We start from the raw sequence: 20,012 nt of genomic DNA, 5'->3' as shown, positions 1-20,012 counted from the left end.
TAAGATCAGAGCAGAACTAAATGAAATAGAGGCCAAAATAACAATAGAAAAGATCAACAAAACAAAAAGTTAGTTTTTTGAGAAGATAAATAAATAAACCATTAGCTATGCCAACAAAAAAAAAGAAGAGAGAAGACCCAAATAACAGAAATCAGAAATAAAAAGGAAGACATTACAATCAATACCACAGAAATACAAAGAATCATTAGAGACTATTATGAACAACTGTATGACAACAAATATGAAAATCTGGAAGATATGGATAAGTTTCTAGACACATACAAACTACCGAGACTGAACCAAGAAGAGATAGAAAACCTGAACAGACCAATAACAAGCAAGGAGATTGAAGAGGTAATTAGCAGCTTGCAACAAAGAAAAGTCCAAGTCCGGATGGCTTTACAGCTGAATTCTATCAAACTTTTAAAGAGGAGTTAATACCAATTCTCCTCAAACTATTTCAAACAATTGAAACAAAAGTTACTTTCCCAAACTCATTCTATGAGGCCAACATAACTCCAATACCAAAACCAGATAAAGACACAATAAAAAATGAAAATTACAGGCCAGTATCCTTGATGAACGTAGATGCAAAAATCATCAACAAAATATTAGCAATAAGAATACAAGATATCAAAAAAATTATACACTATGAGCAAGTGAGATTCATCCCAGGGATGCAAGGATGGTTCAACATATTAAAGTCAATAAATGTGAGACATCCGATCAACAAACTCAAAGACAAAGACCATATGACTACCTCAATAGATGATGAAAAAGCATTTGACAAAATTCAACATCCCTTCATGATAAAGACTCTCAACAAATTAGGTATAGAAGGAAAATATCACAACACAATAAAAGCCATTTATGACAAGACCACCACCAGTATTATTCTGAATGGGGAAAAACTGAGGTCCTTTTGCTTAAGAACAGGAACAAGACAAGGATGTCCACTCTCACCACTTCTATTTAACATAGTACTGGAGGTACTAGCCAGAGCAATCAGGCAAGAGAGAGAAATAAAGGGAATCCAGATTTGAAAAGACAAAGTCAGACTTTCCCTATTTGCAGATGACATGATACTATTTGTAGAAAAACCTAAAGACTCTATCAAAGAACTCCTAGAGCTGGTTAATAACTTCAGTAACATTGCAGGATACAAAATAAAACCCCAAAATACAGTTGCATTTATATACTCAAATAATGAATTAACAAAAAGAGAAATTTAAAAATACCACATTTACAATTGTCATGAAAAAAAATATAATACCTAAGGATCAATTTAACCAAGGAGGTGAACAACCTCTGCAATGAGAACTACAAACCACTTCTGAAAGAAATTAAAGAAGACACAAAAAGATGGAAAGATATTCCATGCTCCTGGATTGGAAGAATTAACATTGTGAAAATGTCTATACTACCCAAAGTGATCTACAGATTCAATGCAATCCCCATCAAAATACCAATGACAGTCTTCACAGAAATGGAAAAAACAATCTTACCCTTCATATGGAACAAAAGACCCTGAATAGCCAAAGCAATCCTGAGCAAAAAAAAAAAAAAAAAAACAAAGCCGGAGGCATAACAGGACCTGACTTCAAATTATACTACAAAGGTATTGTAACCAAAACAGCATGGTACTGGTATAAAAATACACATTCAAACAAGTGGAGTAGAATTGAGAACCCAGAAATAATGCCTCACGCTTACAGCCATCTGATATTGGAAAAAGGTAACAAAAATGTGCATTGGGGAAAAGACTGCCTCTTCAACAAGCGGTGCTGGGAAAACTGGATATCCATATGCAGAAGAATGAAACTAGATATGCATCTCTCACCATACACTAAAATCAACTCAAAATGGATTAAATACTTAAGTATAAAACTTGAAAGTGTAAAATTACTAAGGGAAAATATAGGTGAAACACTCCAGCAACTAGGCCTGGGCACAGACTTTATGAAACATGAGCCCTAAAGCACAAGTAGTAAAAGAAAAAATAAACAAATGGGACTATATCAAACTAAAAAGTTTCTTCACAGCAATGAAATAATCAACAGAGTGAAAGAACAACCTACAGAGAGGGAAAAAATTTTTGATAACTATGCATCTGACAAGGGATTAATATCAATAATATAAGGAACTCAAGCAATTATACAGTAAAAAAAACAAATAACCCAATTAAAAAATGGGCAAAGGAGCTCAATAGACAGTTTTCAAAGGAAGACATACAAATGGCCAACAGGTACATGAAAAAATGCTCAACATCACAAGTCATTAGGGAAATGCAAATTCAAACTAAATTGAGATACCAACTCACCCCAGTTAGACTGGCTCTAATCGAAAAGTCAGTGAATAACAAATGCCAGTGAGGGTGTAGAGAGAAGGGAACGTTCCTACACTGTCGATGGGACTATGAATTAGTATAACCACTATGGAAAACAGTATGCAGGTTTCTAAAACAACTACAGATAGATCTTCCATATGATCCAGCAATCCCACTTCTGAGTATATACCCAGAGTAATGGGAATCATCATGTGGAAGGGATCCCTGCACTCACACATTCATCGCAGCTCTGTTCACAATAGCCAAGACATGGAACCAACCTTAATGTCCATTGATTGGATGATTGGATAAGGAAATTGTGGTATACATACACCACGGAATACTACTCTGCCATAAAAAAAGAATGAAATATTCCCATTTGCAACAACATGGATGAACCTGGAAAAACTTACGTTGAGTGAAATAAGCAAAGCACAGTGGGATAAATACTGCATGTCCTCACTCATGTGTGGGAGCTAAGAGAGAAAGAAGGAAGGAAAGAAAGACCAGAGTAGTGCATTGAACTTGCAGAGGGAGAGAACATTCCTTGGGCTACAAACTTGGTTTGGGGAATTGGGGAGGGAGAGGGAGGTTGGGGGTAATCGAGTGGGGGACATGGGGTACAAATGCAATTTGTAGTAATGGGCATGTTGCCGGTATGAATCTGGCCCTCACATCGTGGGCACAGGGGTGACAATCAGCTTTGTATCTCATGACTACTCATAACTAATGAAAAGTAAATAAAATAAAGCCATTTGAAATCTTTGCTCTAAATAAATAAATAAATAAATAAATAAATAAATAAATAAATAAATAAATAAATAAATAAATAAATGAAAAGTAAATTTAAATATTTTACATCTGATGTGGCTGAATTGTCCACATTGTTATTCTTCTGTGTTTCCTCCTTTCATTCTAATTTTTTTCTAAATAATCTTTTATAACTCTTCTTAATCCCAAACTCTCAGCATCCTCACCAAAACTTGTTTCTCTTATCTCATGGCTAATAATTGTATAAAAACTGTAAGTTAATTTGGGAAGAATGAACATCTGTAACATAATTTAATTACTCACTGAAGATTATGGCACATTTTCCAATCTCTTAAAATTCACTTTTCTTAGTATGTTTTCTTCATATATATCCAATACAATTCCCTTTAGGAAGGTTCTTAGTGGATTTTTAAATTTTTACTTATTTTTCTGTTCTAGTTTTCAGTTGTTATCATAATTGAAATATCCCTAGATCCCTATATCATCACACTTTATGGATGATATATGAGAAAATTTTATTTGTGGGTTAGTGTTCATGTACTTTACTAAATACTTTTATTTATTTCCAGGTTCTTCTCCAATTGATTCTCTGGAATTTATTATTTATACAATTATGTAAGTTCAAGTAATGGCAAAGTTGTCTATTGGGCAATAAATTATATCTCCTTTCTCTATTTCATGTCTTATTTACTGCATTGGCCAAAATATTCAGAACAGTATTGATTGGTCATGTGGTAAATATGTAAATGGAATTCAGAGGAAGTTCTGATAGTGTCTTTCTGTTATGTTTGCACATGCTGTTTTTTGAGATAGATTTAATATTGAAACAGTTTCCTCTGTGTCCTATTGCCTGGTATATATTTATTCTGAAATCAATAATCAATGGCTATTGTACACTATCTTGCCATTACTACAGTATAACTTATTTGGTCATGGTGAATAATCCTTCTAATTTATGATTATATTTAATTTGCTGATATATTATTTAGGTTTTTTTTAAATCTCTTATGAGGATGCAATACAGTAGAGTGGTTTAAGCCTACAGCTTTTGCTCAAATAATGCATATTCCAGTTCTGAAAACTTATTGTTGATGTGACCGTAAGGAAAGTTATTTAAACCATATGACCTTCAGTCTCTGCATCTGAAAAATGGTAATAATATTGTTTAGTTCGTTGGATTGCTTAACTCAGTGCTTGACACAAACCAGAAATAAGTAAAAATAAGTATGGTCAGTGATTGGAGTTTCATAGTCCCTTACATAATATTTGGTGAATAAAAAAGTTAGATTTATCCATAGCTTTTTTTAAAAGAGACATCTTCATATGGATTTTTTCTTTCTAACAGCACATACTTATAAATTATTTAGATAATTTTACTTGATTTCTTAAATTTTTAAAATTAATCATTCTCTAGAATAAATAACATAGCCGGGGAAGATCTGCTTCTTAATATTTGGGGAACTGTATTTTTAGATCCTAAATCTGGAAACTTCAGCAGAGGTGAATCTTTGAAAACTTTCTTCAGTTTTTCACTGATTTAAAAAAAAAAGGCCATTTTTTAGCATACAGTGATATATGTACATTTATACAAATATTTATATCTGAGGAATTATCTATATTATCTATGTTATTGATTTACATTTATCTACACTGAATTTTCCAGCTGCTTATGTACTTTGTTCTGAAAGTTCTTTTTTTAAAAAATTAAAGCATTCTATTGGCTCATAGATTTTATTGTGGTTTTCTTTCTTCTGACTGACTTATTTCCCATTGCTGTATTTGTTATATTCTTGCTTCCAGTTTGCTTGGTTTTATTTCAAGTTTTCTTATCTAACTTTCTGAGTAAATGTTCAAGTCCCAAGTTTTTTTATATATATAAAGTGAAGTATTTAAAATATGAATTTGCCTGAATGTGGCTTTTCTGACTTCCATATCTTGTTGTAAGTAGCCATTTCTCTTCACATTTTTAAATAGTCTACAATTCTGTTTTTCATTTCCTTTTTCTCACTCAACAGATGTTAAAGTGTTTTTTTGTTTGTTTTGAATTTTCAAATAGTTGAGTATAAGATTTCATTAGATCTTAAATTAATTCATTCCTTTTGAATGTTCTATATTTCTGTCTTTATTATAAACATTGATTTTACATTTTTGCATGAAACTTCTAGCACATTTTTATTTTGACTTATACTTAATCTACAGAAAAAGTTCCTCATTTTGCCAGTTATTGAAGTGAATTGAATTATTAAGTCTATTTTTAAAGTCCATTTTCGTTTTAACACTAGATTTAACACTACACAAAATAATGTATTAAATGTCTTCTTGGCTTTCATTTTACCAGTGATTTTAATGGTATTTACTTTGATTTTCAATTCCGTTTTTAAAAATGTGTTTTAAATATATTTTCTCTATTTATTAAATTCAAAATTAAAATCTGTCTTAATTCCCACTTAAGACAAGAAATTTGACACATTTTAGTTTCTTTCAAACTCACCTTATCAATTAATTATCTTAATAAATAAAAACGGAGATTTTTATATTCAAGTTATAATTCCTGAATTATCCCTTTTCAATATCATATACTATCTCTGTCAAAAATAGTTAATAACTGTTTTCCGGGTTTTTTTCTATATTTATTTATTTACTGTTTTTTTGTCACCCATAAATATCTCATGATTTATCTTTAAAATAAGGCTTGTAATCATAACTACATAATGATGTGTGCAAAAAATAATACTTTTAATACAATACGATTAAAAATCCAGTCAGTGTTCAAATTTCAAATTATCTCATACGTAGCATAGTTACAAAATTTGCAAGAGGTTTTGGTTGGGATAAGGTTAAGTAAGAATACAAATACAACTCACATAGTGAGTTTTTGCTATGTCTTTTATTCACTTTTAACCTATAGGTTTTCTATTTATCTCATTTTCTACCTTGTAATTTTAAGAAACAAGATCATTTGTCCTGTGGAATTCCTCAAAATCTGGATTTTGCTTAATTGACATGTGGGGGCAGGTGACTGTTCCGGCGTCCTCTGTAGTGCCTGTGAAACAGGAGATGGAGGGAAAGGTTTCACCAAATTCAGGTTTGCTTGGTTTTGGTGGGGGAAAGAACAAGACTGGTTCAAATGAGCTGCTGAGTTCTTCCATCAAGAGACTCAAGACTTCCACTTGTCTCTTTCTGAGACTGCTTTCTTAATTTTCATAGAGTTCTGTTTTCATCTGATAGCATGTTTTTTTAAAGAATAGTTTTTCTTAAAAGTATTATCAAGAGACTATGTAGTTGCAATGTCTTCTGAGCTCTTGAATATCTCAAATGGCTTCTTAATGCCTTTCTTATGTGATAGATTGTATTATTTGTTAAGATTCAAAGTCAGATATGTTTTAGTCACAATTTCCAGTACTATAAACTTCCTCACCTCCTTGGATTCTAAATACAGGAAAGCAAGAAGCCCGAGTCCTACTTTATGTTGACATACCAGCCATTAAGTCGCTCAGCCACTCCAGCTGCAGATTCATCTTCACCTTGGGTGTGATACTTAACCTGTTTGAGCCTCAGTTTTCTAGTCTTAACAAAGAAAATGGTAATTCTACCTCACAGGGCTTCTTTAATACGTATCGATGTAGGAAGACAGGGATCCAAAATGCTATTCTCTTTTATGCAATGAGGAAGGTGTGTGTTAGTCTTCAGGTTAAGCTTTTATCTTTAAATCGGCTTTATTGAGCTGTTATTTACATTAAAAATACACCCGCTAAAAGCTTGGTGTTTTTCAAAAATACATCCACCTGGGTATCCAACAGCCCAAGCACGATACAGAATACTCCCATCACCCAGGAAGTTCTCATGTGCCTCTCACTAAGAAATCTGTTTCCAGACAACGACTCTCCCAGTTTGTTTCCACTAGCAGGAAAAGCAAAGAAGAGAACAGTCATCACCAGATGAGATGTCACCAAACCCATGGAATGTTGAAAGTTGATGGACAAGGGACAGCAGACAGCCTGGTGGAGACAGCTCAACCCTGACTGCCTGGAGAGGAGGAGCAAGAAACAAAGCCCAGGGATGGATGAATGAAGAGCAGGGGCTCTTCGGGGCAATGAAGCTATTCTCTATGTCACTGTAGCAGTGGGTACGTGACATCACGCATTTGTCCAAACCCATAGAATATACAACACCAACACTGAACCCCGGAGTCAGCTTTGGGCTTTGGGTGACGATGATTTGTCAATGAAGGTTCATGGATTGCCACAAATGTGCCACTCTGGAGTGGATTGTTGATAATGGGGGGGGGAGAGGCTGTGCATGTGTGAGAATGGGGTAAATACAAAATCTCTGTACCTTCTGCTCAATTTTGTTGTGAACCTAAAACTGCTCTAAAAAATAAAGTGTATCTGAAGACAAAAGAAACAAATAAAAAAAGAAAACTGGTATGTGCCAGAGACCTCCTCTGAAAAGCCTTAGAAAAAAGCAGCACTGGGTATCCCTCAAGGTGGAGAGGAGGAGCAGTCCTGCACGTGGCAGAGCACAGCGGTATGGTGAGAAGTGAGGGCCACCTGTCCTCCAGGGCACGGCTGGGTGCCTCCCTCCCTGGAAAGGAGGGAGACGCGGGTTTTCTTCTTGTTGAAGTCCAGCCAGAATCCTGCAGGTAGGCCCACAAGCCAGGGGCAAGGTGCCAGGCAAGGGGCTAGGCACCACGCACTGAAGGGACAGCCTAGATGCATAGTGGTTCAGCCAGCTTCCCTTCAGCCCCTTCCCTTGGTCATTCCCACACTGTGGGTAATGATTCCTACAGCGTCTGGAGACCAAAGGTGTCCATGGTGAGAGGAAAGGAACCAGGGCAATCTTCACAGCGACGGAGGGCAGGTCTCGGATGCCAGCCATGCCACAGCCCAGAGCAGCCTGCACAATTCCCCCAGGGGGATGCAGTTCCAGGAGGGGTGTCACCAAGAACAAGATGTAGATTACCTGACAGATTAAATTGACAGCAATGTCACAGTTCTATAGAAAGGGAAAACTTGTTGATAGGTACTCGGAAAGCAAACCAAAAAATTTTGAAGCATTAATTCTAAGTAAATAAAAACAAACAAAGGAGACATGTATTCAAAACATACTATGTGTCATCCATGATCAAAACTTACCTAATCATAAGTCATAAAAACTAAATACCAGTTTAGCCCAAAATTGTCATGAATTAAATATGGAGATTGTAGGTAGAAGTGTGTATGTGTATTTTTACATGCCTGTGTATTACCAGTGTGTTTGGGGGGGTAGTTGAGAACATGAAGAGTATAGGGGAACTTAAAATCCATAAATGAGTAATTAATAAATACTAATTAAAACATGGAAATAAAGAAGCTAAAAAGCTGAAAGTGCCTGTGAGGAATGGGCATGGCATAGGGAAATGTGGAGTGAGCACTGCTGTTCTGTTTCACATTTACTTTCTATATGGACTGATGTTACTTCAATAAAAAATTGAAAAATAAAGTTAAATATAAAAGATTTAACAACGTGTCATAATGGGACTTTACCACCTGCACTTAGCTTAGCCTAGAGTCCCATTCCACTGTCTTCTCTGGGGACCAGAATAAAGCTTCTCTCACGTTTGTATCTGCAGAGCGCACCATACTGCCCCACAGGTGGAAGGCGTCCAGTAAGTTCTCTGAACGGAATATGTCGATCTGATTAATATGAAATGAGCCTTCTTTTTACAAAAAGGTTGAGAGGGTGTAAATTGCAGAACACTAGAGTAATATGGAAAATATCATGAATGGGTATATGGCAAGAGAGTCCATTGTAAAGCCAGACCTTGTTTAAAATCCATCTGTGCTACATATCATTTGTGTGATGCTGTGGAAGATATTTAAACTTCTAACAACATTATTTGCTCGTTTTTAAATGGTGATTGTAACAGTTCACTCACGGGGTTGCTGTAAAGATGAAAGGAATTACATGTATCACCGTTTGTGGCCTCTATCTAGTATAAGTTAAGTAAACGTCAGTTTCCTCTTTCAGAGCACTAATAAGTGACATAAAGTCTTCAGTACAAAAATGTGTGTGGGCGTATATTTCTTAATAAATTAACTTGTGGGAAGAAGCCAGAGAATAAACCAAGTGATGTAACTTAGAAAATACACTGCAAAGTCAAAGCAAAGACTGTGAAAGTAATAGGTGCCAATTCATAGACACAGACACATAAATACGTCCACCAGCTTTGCGAAAACTCCAGTTCTGCATTCAACAGAATCAAAGACTTTAATAGAAGAGTTTAATACAAGGACAATATCTCTCTTCATGACTTTACCAAATCCAGAGCTTCTCCCAGATCCTCTTGGACAACCTAATCAAAGACAGAAGTAAAGAAGAAACAAACAGCAGTAACAAAAACCAGAATAGGAACTCAGATTTTTTAAAACAGAGATTTGTAGTTACAGAGCTGGGCTCCTCTGCATCAAAGGTTTGACTGTGTGCATAGCACCTCCACAGTGGCCCCTAAGTCACAGAGCAGTCACAGGCTTCATACAGTCCTGTGCAAGAAGGAAACACATAGTTCTGCTGTTGGAATAAGAAAAGAGTCAACATTCCTTAAAGATGTCGCCTATCGATTACAACTCAAGTGTTGATTACAAAGAGAAACAATTTCCCATTCAAGACTGCTTAGATCCAGTTTGGTTTAACATATTCATCTAATCTAGGTTAACTCTCCAAAGGTCTTTAGCATAGTGTGCGGGCATCCTTCTGGCCAACCCCACCCCCGAACTCAGAAAGGAACATACAGGCTACTGGACAATACACAATGGAACAAGTGGAGAGAGAAACAAGCGGCTGTTGTGCTGGGGATTCGAGAGATTCCTGATCCAGGCGAAGGGTCTAGGGAAGAGCAGCCATGGCGGATGGCAACAAGGGGGCATTGTCTCCTCGGAAAGCTGTGCTTTGTTTATGAGCAGGAAAATCAAAAGCATTGCAGAAATCGCTCTAATTTCCCATAACACAAATGTTATAAAACCAAGAATAGCTGAAGAAATGGCAGCTGATACAGCCCACAAGCCTGGGTTGATGAAGTCTAGTCATGGTCCACAGTTAATTAAATTCAACACGCAGTTTTTATCATCCTTGTGCTTTGACTTTCTGACATTTACACTCCCCATGCTCTTGCTAGGGAGTTTCTACTTGGCTGGAATCTCTGAATAATAATAATCTTCCATTTAGCTGAAAGTAGCAGAGAAAAGGCAGTTTGATCATCTTTAGCTGAGACAGTAAAGGAAAACATCAGGAAGACGTCTTGCCTTTCCAGGGAGATTGTATTAGCCTCCTTCCTCATCAGTCATTGGCTGTGACAGAGACCCATGGCTGTGCATTAGAGGAATGGGTACCTTCCTTCATGTGTGGGTGGGGAGGGACTGGGGAGACATGAGAGGTGAAGGACATGGAAGGGAAAGTGGAAAGAGGCAGCATTGGCCTGTTGCATCCTTGACTTATTTAAAATTCCTTTTTGGAACTGAATGTGGACACATAACTACCTATTCTGAAAACTTCACAAAAGAGCATCTGTTGCATTCTAAAGGTGGGAAAATCTTTGTATACGACTGAATATAGGAACACACATGCAATAGTATGTGCCATGTGTTTTATTCATGTCCAAGTGAAAGGAAAGAGCATTACATAAGTCAAGGAGAAGATGTTCTGCATACAACCTTCCTATCTTTGAAAATAATTTCATTACCATATACACAGTTCATTTCTTCTTTGAAGTGGTTGTGAGAATAATTCATTGTACCCAGCTCTGTATCGTGACTAATTGGATATAATATGAGCCAAAAGAATCTCCAAAATATAAGTGAATCTCTGGGAAAGTGGAAAGGAAATATTTTTCACCAACCCTGTATATTTTTTGTGCTAATTCCAATAGAAGTTGTGATTTGATTTGAGAATTTAATGAGATGGCCATAGCTTCCTCCATGTTTAGTAAAAAAATGGAGGTTTCTAACTGGTTCAGTTTGATTACCTGGATATAAAAATTTCAGTCCCCACCCTGAATGGTTGGGGGAGAAGAACTTGCCAAAAATCCCATCAGGAGGAATCAGGGACTCACCTGCAGCCCCCACACACTCTTGTCTACAGCCTTTCCGTGAGTGAATTTGCATGCAGCACAGCCAGCAGTGGCAGAGTTGAGTGACTTCTAAGCTTTCTCCCTCCCTCACCCCAGGCAAAAACCAAGAACAGGGCAAACTAACAAATCTGACCACTTTGCCACTTTGCAAGTCATTTCATTTGTGAATTCACATGTTTTCAAGCTCATATTACTTCATGTTATTTACCCAGTGTTAGTATTTCTAACACATTCAACAAATAGTTATCGAGGATGACTATAGGCACTTCTAGGCTCCAGGGAGACCACAGAGAGCAAAACCTAAGAAATCTCTGTGCAAAGAAGCTTCTAGACGAGGGAAAGGAAGACAATATCACCTCAACAAACCAACATATAGAAACAAAGGTGGAAGCAGCGATAGAAAAGTAAATTGGGGAAAGTGGAAGAGAGCATGTGGTGGAGGCATTGGTGTGTTATGTAGGATGGTTGAAGAGGTCTCTGAAAAGGCGATGCTGAGTGAAGACAGGAAGGAGGTGGGGCGTGAACCAGGTGGATCCTGGAGGAAGAAGTGAGAAGGCCAGTGCATGGGAGGGAGACAGTGGACGTGGCAGTGGCTGAGCTTGGAGGGCCTCGACTTCTGCTCTGAGCATGATGACAAGCCATTGGAGAGTTTTTGGAGGGTGGGGGGGCAAGGATTTATTTATTTGTTTGTTTATTTTTATTGTGACATAATTGATTATACATATCTGTGGGGTACAGAGTTGAATGTCAATACCTGTGTACAATATGTGGTGATCAAATCAGCATAATTAGCATATTCATCATTACAAACCTAATCATTCTTTGTGGCCCTTTATCAATTTCACACTAACCTCCCCCCCTTTCCCATCTCTGGTGGCCTCTGTTCTCTCCTTTTGAAGCTTCTACGTATTATTCTGAGTGTTGTGTCTTTTTACCTTTTTTTATTTATACAGTTTTTAGCTCCCACTCATGAGTGAGAACATGTATTACTTCTCTTTCTGTGCTTGGCTTATTTCACTCAACATAATTTTCTCCAAGCTCATCCATGCTGCTGAGAATGGTGGAATTTCATTCCCCTCTATGGCAGAGTAGCATTCCTTTGTGTAGGTGCACCACATTTTCCTTATCCAGCCATCCAATGATGGGCACTTTGGCTAGTTCCAACTCTCGGCTATTGCAGATAGCACCACAATGCACATGGGAACGCAGGTGTCCCTTCCACATGACGATTTCCATTCCTTTGGGTACATAACCAGTAGTGGGATTGCTGGGTCGTGTGGAGGTTCTATCTGTAGTTGTCTGAGGAAACTCCAGGTTCTGAGCAGAGAAGAGGCATAATCGGCTCCATCTAATAGGGTCACTCTGGCCATTAGAAGATCATCACATGCATCCAGGCAAGAGTGGAGGTCACAGAGATGGGAAGAAATGGTCAGATTTTAAAAAATATATTTTGAGGGGAAAACCCAAGGGATTTGCTGGTGGATGGGGTGGGGTGTGTGAGAGGAGAAGAAGCATCTGGAAGAGCTGTGGCTTGAGGGGTTAGAGGCCTCGGTTGCCACTTAGGAAGCCAGGAGAGGTGTGGGAGTCTCAGGCGGCCACCCTGGATGGGTCGCTCAGGAATCACCAGCATGGAGAAGAGTGAAAGCCGTAAGATAAAGTTAAACCACAAGAGAGTGTGTGTAGACCAAGGAGAGAAGAAGTCAGAGGCTGGAGCCCCAGGATGGGTTGCAGTGGTGGTGCCAGGGGATGCGGGGAGCCAGAGGAGAGAGAAGGGAGCGAACGTGAGCCGGGCGCTGAGCAAGGCGGGGGCAGGGAGCAGCAGAGACTGAGAACTCCCCCCGACTAGTGCAACCAGTGCATGGAGCAAGGTGAGCCATCACGTTAAATGGGAGTCGATGAATATTCATTTATATTCCCTGTATGTGTGGAAAAGAAGAAAAAATCAATTTGTCACGAGGAAAAATACATAAAAAGAACATCCTCGGGTAGCTGGGCCAGTGCCACAACCCAGGCACCTGCTGGACTCCAGGTATATGCCACAAAGAAAAAAGTCATTTCCGTAGCTCCTCCCATGTCAGAAGTGACACTGGCTACTTGAAGTGATTGTTGTCTTTGCTGTGCAGATCCACACTTCACCAAGACCATTAGCTTACTTTCCACAAGCCCCTCAGCAGAACTTCAAGCAGGAAAGGCTGCTGCTAAACAAGGTTGCTTCTATGCTACACATGACTACCTCTACTGTCTGTCCAAACCCCGAGACACTGGGCTCCAGGAAAACAACTTCAGGGTGATGTCATCCCAAAGAAAGGAAATAATAGAGAGCATCAATTTGTCTAAACCACACCAAACCAACCACATAAACAAAGAAAACAAACCTACACACGGCTTGGTCTGGGCACTCTGAAATTATTAAGATCTCTGTAATTAATTTTGCACATTTTGAATACATTAGTTGCATGCTTTCAAATCTGTGACATAAAACGTAGCGGGGAAAAAAGAGAAAGGAAAGCAAGCTATGACAAAGCTGCTGTACTGGTTCTGGTTTTGTGAAGTGGCTTTGTCACCCAGTGTCTTCAGCTTGTGTGCTGTGACCCACCAGGATCCTCCACGGAATTTCTACCTGAATCCCCGACAGTTTCTGCTTCAACACTTCAGGGGAAACCTGTAGAGAACAGGATTTAAAATACATACAAATTCACAGACTTTCTTTTAAATGTTCAGAAACTACCATTTTGGGGTTTTATTTTAATCCAAAAGAAATTCTGGCAAGGCTTTACTGCTGTATCTGTTGAACTGAAGAACAGTCCTAAGTCAGCATGATTTTCCTACTGTCTTCTGCACAGTTTCACTCTATCTTCCAATCATGAGCATAACCCATAACACAAGTACCATGCGACATACAGAAATCCATTTTTCCCTAACACATTAAATCAAGATCCACAGCTGTGTGAGCTCAGATCTGGCAGAAATTGATGCAGGTGCCGATTTCTATCACTGAGCTCCTTTAACTGGGCAACAGGGGGCTCTCATTTGGCCCCAACCTGAATAACCCAATTCCTTCGAAATTTTAATGAGGGAGCCCCGTGCCGAATATCTGACCGTAGATTTTCCTGTTCCCTTCAATTTTAAACGAACAATAGACTGTTGGAAACAGAATTACTACAACTAATTCAATGCTTTTTAATGTCAAGAGTATTTAGCAACGGGGCAGAAATATCCAAATGGTGGAGAGGAAATATTTTAAGAAGAATTTCATTTGGAAAAGGAATATGCTAATGCATCTTTTTGCTCATCTTAAAATGTACACATTTGTCTGCCTTCTCAGCTGATTTTTTTCTTGAGCTCAATCATGTAAGACACTGAATGCTAAGAATGTAGACCTCAGAGACTCAAAGCCCTCCTCTGGTTGCCAGATAAGAGATAATGAGCAGTTATGCTGGGACCGTGACGTGGGAAGGTCCAGAAAGCTTATGTGCATTTCTTACAGAAATCACTTATAATTAGTTGGGATGCAAAGATCCCTGTTTAGAGTTAACTGAAATTAAAACCTGAGATGACTGCAAACCATCTAACCTGTTAATGCTTATTGCTACTTTAAGGATTACTGCAAAAGCAACTAAAGTAAAGTACAGTGAAGAAATAAGAGCTAAAGTTAGACTAGATAGGATCTCTAACGTGTGTGTGTGTGTGTATGTGTGTGTGTGCGTGCGTGCATGTGCATGTGTGTGTGTGACAGAGAGAGAGAGAGAAAGGGAGAGACAAGAGAGAGAGAGGTGGAGAAAAGGGTTGTATGAGAAGTCTCTGCATTTTTTGCTCAACTTTTCTGTAAACCTAAAACTGTTCTTTAAAATATATACACTATTAATGTTTAGAAATGGCAAAAACATGATTTGGATAGACATCTCTCAAAGGAAGATAAACAAATGGCCAATAAGTCCATGAAACAATGCTCAACACAATTATACACTAGGGGAATACTTATCACTTCAGACCTGTTAGAATGGCTATTAAAAAAAGACAAAAGATAACAAGTGTTGGAGAAAATGTGTAAACAATGGAACACTTGCACACTGTCTGTAGAAATGTAAATTAGTGCAGCCATTATGAAAAACAGAATGGAGGTTCTTCAAAACATTAAAAATAAAACTACCATATGATCCAGTAATCCCGCTACTGGGAATATATCCAAGGAAAATGAAATCGGTATGTGAAGAGATATTTGCCTCTCATGTTTATTGCAGCATTATTCACAACAGCCAAGATATGAAATTAACCTAAGTGTCCATCAAGGGATGAATGGATAAAGAAAATGCGGTGTATACACAATGGAATATTATTTAGGTTTTAAAAAGAAGGAAACCCTGTCATCTGCTACATCGTGGGTGCACCTGGAGGTTATTTTATTAAGTGAAATAAGTCAGGCCCAGTGAGACAAATACTACACGAATCTAAAAAACTTGATTTCATCACAGAATCGAGAATAGAAATGGTGGTTACCTGTTAGGATGGTGAATGGGTAACAACCCAGGGGCTGGGCTGGGGGCGGGGGCGGGGGGCAGTGTTTAGAGAGATGTTGGTCAAAAGATACAAAATTTCAGTTAGGTGGAAGGAATAGATTCAAGGGCTCTATTGTACACCAGGGTGATTACAGTTAATAATATACTGTATTCTTGACAAATGCTAAAAGAGTGGATAGAAAGTGTTGTCACCACAAAAATGATAACTATGTGAGGTGATGAATATGTTAATTAGCGAGATTTAGTCATTCTTCTATGTATATATATTTCAAAACATCATGTTGTACATGGTAAGTACATATAATTTATATGTCAATTAAAAAATATAAATTTAAAAGTGCTTTCTTACTAGGTTATTCTGAAGAGTCCATGTAACAGAGCATGTAAAAGATTATCAGATCACCGAGCTTTCCACATATTATTTCATTATTATTACAAAGTGAAAAGAAAAACGAAGACAATACAGAAGCCCTTAGCAGGGTGAGTGGGGACTGGCGAGGGGGTGCCGGGTCCACTCAGATGACGAGTGTAGTTCAGGGCAGAGCCTGTGGGTTCTTTAACTGGAGTGCTGGAGGAAGAAACAAAACGTTGGGAACAAATAAAGAAAACATTTTAAAGGTCCTATCAAAGGACTTGATAACACTTTAGAGAGGAGGGCTAGGAAAAGACAAGAGTCAAAATTAACCTCAAGATTTTTAAGCCAGAGGAAGTAAGACTTTGATGCTGCTGTTATTTAGAGACCAAGCTCAGTAAGTTTTTCTACTTTGAATTTAGTTGGCTGTGAGTAGAAAACTGAAATAAACTCAGAAAGAATCTATAAACAATGTCTCTCTTTAAAATAAAAATAGATTCAATGCCTATTTGTTAAATGAATGAATAAATCCACTGTCATCACTAATATCTCTTGCAACCTGATAACTCCTTTGCAGATTTTTCTTTTTTAATTCCTACAGTCCAGAAGAATCTGAAAAGGAAGTTCTCTTAAACCAAAGGATGTAATTCCCAAAAATCTGGATGAGTGAGAAAGACAGACATTTGTACTTTCTGACACTTAGTTTCAGAAAATTTGAATATCAGCTGGATATTAGATGATACAAAGGAATTATTGTTAATTTTTTAATACAAGAGAGTATCTATAATTTTTCATGGTGCAGAGTGAAGTATTGGGTTTGTTTTTTTGAAATAATTCAGCAAAGAGAAAGAGAAAGAAGGGAAAAGAAAACATGAACAAAATCTTATTAATTGTTGAATCTGGGTGATGAGATTATACTGGTCATTTACACGTTTTTTCTTTATTATAAAAAAAATAGAAGTGACAAGTATAAAAACCAAATCAAGACACTTTGAATAGTGGAACAAAACAGCTGAAAAACCTTGAGACTGCCCACTTCCAGAACACTTAGCAAATAAATAGCAAGTATCATGCTGGTTGCAGTTAAAAACATTGAAACCGATATACCTCATCCCACTACATTTTTAGGCTATTATCAATAAAACATTGAGTTCACATTTAAGCACATTAATATTAGTGAAGTACAAGATTTTTGTCAATTTTAAGAGCTGCCTGTAATATGAATTCTTAATATCAATAGAGTAGCTTTCCTTTTAAAATCATAGTGCTCTTTTAAATAGTAAATTGATTATTCTATGCATCTAGCTTATTCAAAACAGTAATTAAACATGTTACATATATACAATAAGATCTGAAAAAGAAGCAAATAGACAAAGAAATCTGTATACAGGGAAATGATTAGTTTAAAGAAGTAAAATAAATATGTATGTGCAGAAATATTTGTATACGGTTTGGGTTTCAGCCTAGAGACATATGATAGACCATAATCTATTTTCAAAGTAGGGAGATAATTTTTAAAAAAGAAATGTCAGTGTCTGTTAACTCAAGTAAAGTCATGTCTCGTTTCTCAATAGATGTTCACAATTTGAGCGACATTAAAAAAATTGCTCAATATGACTGTCTACTAAAATTATATGTTAGCATATAGCTAACAGCATGCTACACTTCATGTTATCTTTAAGTAAATATAAATAGTGCCCGTAAATAAAACTTTGTCTTCTTCAATAATAATGAAAAATATAACAGCAAATTCGGTTATGACTTTCCATGGATAAAATCACTAAATATTTAACTCTACTGTACTTAATGGCAAAAATCACCTACTATTGCAGCAGGTTGAGTTTCTCTCCAAGAGCTTTTATTTAGTTTTTGACTTAAAGGTTATGCAGTGCAGTGAAATGGCATGTGGCCTATCTTTTATTTTTCTAAACATTAGCCACCACCACTTCGTTCATGAAGTTTTTAAGTATCTTCACTTAGAATTCTATCTTGGGCATTTTAACAACATCAGTAGTCTTTTCACCCACATTTATAGAAGATCTATGGTTGCTTGGGGGTTTTGTTTTTATAGCAAACTAAAATAAATCAGAAATAAATACATTTTTGCCTGAGAAAATTTTAAAATTTAAATAAATAAGTAAACTCTTAGAAACTTAGTTTTGATAAACTAGAATTCCAAAACAATCTGCCTCGTGGCTTTCTGAATGAAGAAAATTGAAATAAAATAAAATTTAAAAGTGAGTTAGGAGATGTGGCTTCTGCAAAATGAGTATTGACGAGACCATGTCTACGTTTGCTCCAGGTACACTAATTCTAGCATTCTATGAGCATCAAAATAATCTAATTAACTTTAATGACTTGGAATGTTTGCTTTATTGCAAATCATGAAGCCAGATGAGGAATAAGAAGAAACCACACTGACATGACCCTAAATACTTGAGATTTTTTAGTAAGGTGGGGAACAAAGGGTTTGTTTCTCTAACTAAACAATGATTAGATTAATTTTTTTCTGCTTCCCCATTAGCAGCTCTCTATCTTTCTCCATCCCCTCTCACTTCTTACTCAACAACTTGAGCTTCTCTATCACTGAACTTTTAAGGTATTCCTTGCCCTGGCTTCAAAGCGATACTCACACTGGTAGATAAAAAGCTCCGTGCACTGTCTGAGCTAGGACTGCCACCACCAACCCTGAAATGATGACATGAGCCCATGATAAATATCCGGACACAAAAAAAGCTATTTTTTAGGGAAGGCCACTACACCATAAGCAAAGCTTTGTTACTCTGTCTGTGAACTAAAGGATCTGTCCTCCCATTGAAAGGCCCCAGAGTCAACGGGCTGACTACTCCAAGTTGCTGACACCAGGGGACAGAACAAAGAATCTGTCCAAGTCTTGATAGCCGTAGCTCAGTGCTGGCCAAGTTCAGCTCAGCCATCTATCAAAGCACTGGAATGTGCAGCAAGTAAATACCGACATTCTGCCAGGGAGGAAAAGCTGGGTCATGACTGTTCACACACAGGAAATTCTCCCACATCAAAAGGGCACCAGCAGCCTTCATCCAGGTCTGCACTGTATAATGGGTAGATTTTCAGCAAGTGCTCAAAAGACAAATGGTGCTTTTATCTTGCATTCCCCCCCTTGCACTAAGAGTTTATGTTAAAGCCACTTAACTGTCTGGAGTGCAGCCTGGTGGATTACCTGTTTGCATGAATCAAGTACATTACTCAGGGAGGGGGGGAGGATGAGAGTTTTATAATATCGGTTTTGCTTTGAAGGGATCTTCAGCAATTCCTGAAGCTTCACAAAGACTTCTATACATGCTGGCCCCATAAGGAGAAAGGATTAAAAGTGAACAATGCATCAACTTGAGAAGTTCTTCTTGTATTTCTAGTTATTTTATTAGTTGAGCCTTATTAAATTGCAAGCTTTAAAATTGGCCCCTCGTTATTGGAAAAAGTGTGGAATAGCAAATAAAAAGCATATGTTTGAGATAGTCTTCACAAACTTAGGAGCTAAGCATCCAGTGGAATTAAGATAAGGCTTCATCAGGTTAAGTGAAACGATCCTCTTTTGAAAACTGAAAGGCCCTTAAAGTGACTTCTTGAAGATCAGCATTTTGAGGACGGGAATCTTAAGTGTTAACAAAGTTGGACTAAAATTCCTAAAATGATTAATTGCTCAAACTAGCATGAGGTTAAAGCTCTTTTTGTTCCTAAAATACACTTGGATTCCAAGAAGGAACTCTTTCTCCGTGCCACCGTGAGTGAGCCTTCAGTGTCGGTTTCAGTGGCCTGCTTTCGTTCTGTTTGCAATCTCAGTCTCAACTCAGGAGATGGCAGGCGGCATGAAAATGGCAGGATATCAGAGAACTCAACTTCCCACCTCGGTTCCACAACCCAATACCAAATTACGTACCAAGTCTTGTTATTAATGCTCTCGAA

Source organism: Cynocephalus volans, chromosome 7 (genome assembly GCF_027409185.1).
Source record: "Cynocephalus volans isolate mCynVol1 chromosome 7, mCynVol1.pri, whole genome shotgun sequence".
NCBI classification, from domain to species: domain Eukaryota; kingdom Metazoa; phylum Chordata; class Mammalia; order Dermoptera; family Cynocephalidae; genus Cynocephalus; species Cynocephalus volans.
This window is presented reverse-complemented; position numbering follows the sequence as displayed.